Raw genomic sequence first — 7,079 nt, forward strand, 5'->3', positions numbered from 1 at the left:
CTAATAAGCATTAACACATTCAAGATCAAGATGAACAATGCATCAAAGCTAATTCAAATCCGAGGCATCAAGTAAGATTGAATCAATGTGATGTTTATGATCTTCCACATGATCCGAGAAAAAGAAGAATAATTGTTGATTTTCATCCGGATGATAGAGATATGATTATAAGAGCATATATTCAAAGACAATGTCAATCTGAAAATCACTTGTTTCCTCAAACTGTATGTTTGGGTAACAACCGTCGCTTTCTCCCTAGATGGTTTGAGAAATACAAATCTTGGCTTGAGTATAGTGTTGAAAAGGATGCAGCCTTTTGTTTTGTGTGTTACTTATTCAAGGATGAGAACTCAACTGGTGGAGATGCTTTTGTTGGTGTGGGTTTTAGAACTTGGAATAGAAGTGAAGCATTTGCTAAGCATGTGGGTGGAATTAAGAGTGCTCACAATCAAGCATTGGGAAGATTATATAATTTCAAGAACCAAAAATCTTCTGTTGTATCTGTTTTGTCTAAGCAATCTGAACAATCAGCGAGTGCTTATCGTTTGCGGTTAGAAGCTTCAATTGAATGCTTGAAATGACTTTTGCTTCAAGGATTGGCTTTTCGTGGTCATGATGAGAGTGAAGGATCATTGAATAAAGGTAATTTTTTAGAACTTTTGCATCTACTTTTTGTGCATAATTCTGATTACCAAAAAGTGGTTTTGAAAAATGCTCCTGGAAATTGTCAATTGATTGGTCCTTCAATTCAAAATGATATAATTAATGTGCAAAAGAGACAACTAAAGCGATTATTGAGGAACTTGACGGTGGTTTCTTTTCGATTCTTGATGATGAGTCTGCAGACATTGCTGATAAGGAGCAAATGGCTCTTTGCTTGCGATATGTTAATAAAAGAGGAGAAGTAAATGAGAGATTTCTTGGTATTGTGCATGTCGGCAATACTACTTTGACTCTAAAGGATACAATAGAGTCACTGCTAATGGAACACTCTTTAAGTCTATTTAGTGTTCGAGGCCAAGGATATGATGGTTCTAGTAACATGCGAGGGTCAATTAATGGTTTGCAGACTTTAATTCTGAAAGAATCTTCAAGTGCTTATTATGTCCATTGTTTTGCTCATCAACTTCAATTGACTCTTGTTGTTGTTGCTGAAAAGAATAGAGATGTTAGTTGGTTATTTAATGATGTTCTTGTACCTTTGTTGAATTTTGTTGGAGGTTCACCCAAAAGAAAAGAAATTCTTCGAGAAAAACAAGTTGAAATTATCGTGCAAGCATTGTCTTTGGGGGAAATCGAATCTGGAACAGGTTTAAATTAAGAGCTTAAATTAAGTAGGCCTGGAGATACTCATTGGGGATCACATTTTAAAACAATTTTAAATGTGATTCATTTATTTCCTTTGATTCTTGAATCACTTGATGCCATTGGAGAAGTTTTTGATATGAAAGACAAGAATAAAGTTGAGTTACTTACACACTTAATGTTGTAGTTTGATTTCAGTTTCGTGGCACAATTGATGTTGTCAATATTTGGAATTAAAAATGAACTAAATTTGGCCTTGCAGAAAAAAGAACAAGACATTGTAAATGCAATGTCCATGGTTGATGTAACTAAGAAAAACCTTCAAGATTTGAGAGAGAATGGATGGGACGATTTCATGTAAAAAGTTACATCATTTATAGTTAAGCATGAAGTGGAGATTCTTGATATGAAGGGAAAATATGTTATTATGGGGATGAGGTGTTATCGCGGAAATAAGTCTCCACATATGACAAATCTTCATCATTTTCGAGTTGAATTATTCTTTAGTGTAATTGATTTACAATTGCAAGAACTTAAAAATCGATTCAATGAGGTAAACAAAGAATTACTGATGTGTATGTCTTGTTTTCTTCCTTCTAATCGGTTTTCTACTTTTGATAAAAAAAGAGATTCCGACGGCTTGCATAATTTTATCCTACAGAATTTTCAGAAGCAGAATTGATGGTTTTTGAATAGTCATTGGGTAATTTCATTACTGATATTCGATGTGATGAGAGATTTTGGGATTTGAAGGATCTAAATGAACTTTCTATGAAAATTGTTGAGATAAAGAAATGAAACACATTCAAGGGTCTACTTGCTATTGAAATTAGTGTTGCTTATTTATGTAGCAACTGCAACCGTGGAAAGATCATTTTCAGCGATGACTACCATTAAGAACAAATTACGGAATAACATGGGAGATCAATTATTGAATGATTGTTTAGTTACTTTTCTAGAAAGAGATGTGTTTACGAAAGTTAGTATCGATGATATTGTCAATCGATACCAAAATATGAGATCTCGTCGTGAACAGTTGTAGCTATTTTGATGTATTAGTGATTGCTAATTTGAAATTTCATACTTCTTAATATAAATTTCTTTTGATGTAATTTATTATTTTTAATTTAAATTAATTATCGACCCACCGAATTCAAAATTCTAGATCCGCCACTGGTGAAATAATAAAAATGGTACATTGAATTGCGACGGAGCAAGCATATGTTAGTTTTATTGAATAGAAATATATATTAAGTTTACATCCAAATAACCTTATACTTTTATGAAGATGCATTACCATGCACATTTTTCATAAATAAGAATGGTGTAAAGATGCTTCAACAATTAACTCTTGTGTTACTTTTGTGACCACAAGAAGAATTTGCTTAATATATCCACTTAAAATGCACAATTTCCCCCCAAACTGCAAGATATTAGAGTAATTTTTTGTCCCTTTTAAAAAATTCTTAGGAGTCTCACTAACTACTTCGACAACATATTGATACATTATTGGAGTTTCGTCCCATAGAACAATAGATGTCTCTCGGATTAGTTGACCTAAATTGGAGTTGATATTTATCAAACATATTGATTTCTCACGTAGATCAATAGAGATTCTAAAATGGAATTGTGTTATTCTACCACCATGAAGGAGTAATGAAGCAATTCCAGAAGACACTACTGCTAACAAATTTTTCTCTCGGATCAAAATTTCACAATTAATGTTCTCCACAAGGATATTTTTCCAGTGCCCTCACTCTTATTGACAAAGAAAATTCATGTAGAACAATATTGTAAATATATAATTGTTCATTGTTCAATCCACAAAAATACTTTTCAAACAATCTTTTTTCTCTTCAAAATGATCAAAGTTGAATGCTTCTGAAATCAATATGTTCGAGAAAATACCAAATGTAGTGGAAGAAGGTTTGGACAAAGGTGAAAAATCTGATAATAATTTTCCACTCTTGTTTAGTATGCATTCAATTTCTTGTATACATAATTCCTTTAAATATTCATTGCTGACATCATGAGAATTATGTTGTCAAATATTATAACGTAATTCATCAATCCTAGGATGTTAGTGTACCTCCGATAATTTTACATGATCTTTCAACTTTGAGAGTAAAAGTATAACAGAGAACATATTGTGCGAGTTCAATGAAAATGGTCACATCGAAGATTCAAACAATGTAAATTCCACTCAATATCATCATTCAATAATCCATGAGGCGCACAAGCCTCTTTAAATGTATAGAATAAAATATCATTAAATGTACGAATATTCCCATAATTTTGGGTCCCACACACAACATAAAGTAGCATTATAGAGTAGTATTTTTTTTTTCCTACCATTGGATGAATATATAGTATTCTTTCTATGCATTTTTTTCTTTTTCTTTTTTTTTTTAAAGCCCAGTCCTTGAGGTTTTGCTTCCAAACTATTATGGAAGGAAATTCAATATAAGTCATATGACGTATGTTTTATTTGGTTTAAACCATTTGGTTAACATTATGTCATGTACCCTATCTTAATTTACAATATTAACCAAGTTATCGTCACTGTAGAATAATATCAACAGTTGGTTTGACAAACAATATTTTGCAGACGCTCAACATGAGGATTATGACCTTGAAAACCAAATTCATAAATCCTCTAATATGCCTCAATAAATGAAACATAATGACAATCCAAGTATCATTTCACCTCATCTACTTGTTTGTTTGTTCGTGTTGGCTTGAGTGTCATCGACATTATTTTCAATGACAATTGTTGCTTTATCATTACCTTTGCACATGTATTTCATTAAATTTGAAAATGCACACTTCTTAATATTGATGTGATATATAAACAAAATCAAACGATCACGATTGTAAGGAACCACCCATCAACCATCCAATTCAACTCCATTTATAGTTACAATATTTTGGCAATTATTTCTCCGCTTGTATGACACAAATCCATCTTTATCAATCGTGATTTCACTAGAAAACTTTTTCGAATAATGTTTGCAACAAATTCCATCCACCATGCAAGGAGCACTAAGATTGCATGGTCGGCTCATGCATTATGCATCGTGTGACCGTTCGATAAGCAAAAAAAAATCTCTATTCTTATCAAGAATCTCAACAGATATGAATGAATCAATTCCCTTAATGGAATATGGCTTATATTACTCAACTAAAGTAAGATATATGTGAACGTGACAATACTCTCTTCTAAAATTCTATGTCATGAACATATGTTATAAATGAAATATTTTTAGTAATTGTATATAAAATTTGTAATATAAAATAATATTCATAATTAAATACGTTATTATACTTGCAATTACATCACCGAAAGCTTTTTCTTCTTTCAAATATTTCATGAAAAGTTTATGTTTCATTCTAAAGACCTTTATAGCAATATCAGGTCTATCTTCAATGCGTCGATTAGGGATTTCTAATAACTCATGTGAAATTTCAGATCAATTTTGATTATAGGTGAATGTATTAAAACAAATTCTGGTGGTCCTATACTTCTACATATTCCAATGGTATCTTGATAATGTTGTATCATAATTTGAAGTCCTCCGGTAAAAGATGGTAGAATTATTCCTCTACCAACAACTGCAACATGAGTATCTTCAAGTACTACAACTTCTAAACCTTGGTATAAATTTGCATGTATTTCAGCTTGATATATTTCTATATCATTTAGTCTTTGTTATTCATTTATTTCGTAGAAATCAACTATAAGTTGATTAAACAAACGCCATCCCTTACAACATAGTTGTCCATTTTGATATTTTATATTAAATTTTGAATGCCCAAAACTCTATCATTGGTACGTGTCCTCTTCTTGATTGACCAACTGATTCATCATAGGGAATATTGTGGTTTCATTCATATGTACAATAAGGAAATAACAATGGATACTGCATCAGAGTATAAGATGGATGAGTCTCATTTATTCTCTTCAAAGTTCCATTATTTTTGCAGAAAAATACATCAAGGTATTGTAAAGTATTAGAAATTTTTCCAACAATCTAAATTGCAACTTCTTCAACAATTGACTTAATATAAGTCTTCTTACATTTAGAATATAAAATCCTTATATTTAGATCAACTAAACTATTATTATGCAATGCATCTCTTGCAGTACGAAAAATTCTAATATCATGATTCACCTCATCTAATATTCTTTGTATACCCACAGTAAGTTACTTAAGAAGTTACAAATTCGTTTTTAATCTGGGCAAGACATGATAACTCTTGATTTTTCCATATTTTATATATTTTATTTAGGTAAAATTGCTTATAACTCCCATGTGGTTTTGAAATTCAGCGTAAAATCTTCTTATATTTTAAAAATTGCATGACACCCCTTTATACATTAAAAAACGTTGTTTGAAACCCCATCACCATGAAAACTTCCTTGCATGATGACAAGATGATTTTCAATCTGTATGTTTTGCATGGCGGAGGGGGGGTTATGCAATATCTTTAAAGTATAATGGGGCGCCATGCAATTTTTTAAAGTAAAGTGGTGATTTACGCTGAGTTTTAAAACCACAATTGAGTTTCATGCAACATTATTTAAAGTATAAGGGAGCGCTATGCAATTTTTAAAGTAAAGGGGGATTTACGCCGAGTTTTGAAACCACAAGGGAATTATGGAAAATTTTGCCTTCTATTTATTTATAGTAAAATTGCTCGTAACTCCCATGTGATTTCAAAATTCAGCGTAAAATCTCCATGCACTTTAAAAATTGCAGGCACCTCCTTATACTCTAAACAACGTTGTATGAAACCCCACCACCATGTAACCTCCCTTGTGTGATGAGACAATTTTCTATCTATATGTTTTGCACTGCGGGGGGTTTCATGCAATATTTTTTAAAGTATAAGGGGACACCACACAATCTTTCAAATTAAAGTGTGGATTTACGCTGAAATTCGAAACCACAAAGGGATTTCATGCAACATTTTTTAAAATATAAGGCGGCGCAATGCAATTTTTAAAGTAAATTAGAGATTTACGCTGAGTTTCGAAACCACAAGGGAGTTATGGACAATTTTGCCTTTATTTATTTATGTCGAGTTTTGGTATTATTTATGTTAAATTATTTTGATAATTATATTTATCGCATATTATATGTAAAAGATTGATTTATTAGTTTTTAAGTGTATTTTATAATTTTGGTGTATTAATTAAATTGATTGATGTGCTTTTTGAACTATGTTTTCAGGCATTATTTATATGTTATTTAAGTATTTAAAATTTGCTAAGTTATATAATTAATATTGATAAGTTGGTATTTTTATATAATAAATATTTATTGGATGCTTATTTTTTTTATAAAAAGTGAATCAATATTTATAAACCGGTATGAGAGCTCAAATTTGGCCTAAAATGGCGAAAAAATAACTTCATGAGGAAAAAATAACCGTTGGCGCGAAAGCCAACAGTCAACACTGATGGGTCAAAGTCAAAAGTCAATCCGTGAGCGGAGCGGAGAAAAAAAGACGGCTACATTTGAACCAACGGGCGCGGAATCTGTGAGCGGAGCGAAAATCCCTCGTAGAGGTGAGCGAAGCGACGACTGCATTTATGAGTGCAAAATTCCAGTGGCGGCTGTGCGAAAAGTCAGAGGAGCATTTGTCGTTGGACCGGAAATCAGCACGTGGAAGTTTCCAAGCGGTGGCTGCAATTAATTTTGTCTCAATTTCAGCGGAGCGACACATTAAATGAGTGGCGAGTGCACATAATTTCAGCGGAAGTCAACAAC

The 7,079-nt window shown here is 32.0% G+C and overlaps 1 pseudogene; it reads left to right on the forward strand.

Annotated features, from left to right (window-relative positions):
- Positions 1-161: 161 nt before the first annotated feature.
- Positions 162-1,321, forward strand: LOC127245713 (uncharacterized; annotated as a pseudogene).
- The last annotated feature ends 5,758 nt before the right edge of the window (positions 1,322-7,079 follow it).

Source organism: Andrographis paniculata, unplaced genomic scaffold (genome assembly GCF_009805555.1).
Source record: "Andrographis paniculata isolate CXL003 unplaced genomic scaffold, ASM980555v1 Contig22END, whole genome shotgun sequence".
NCBI classification, from domain to species: domain Eukaryota; kingdom Viridiplantae; phylum Streptophyta; class Magnoliopsida; order Lamiales; family Acanthaceae; genus Andrographis; species Andrographis paniculata.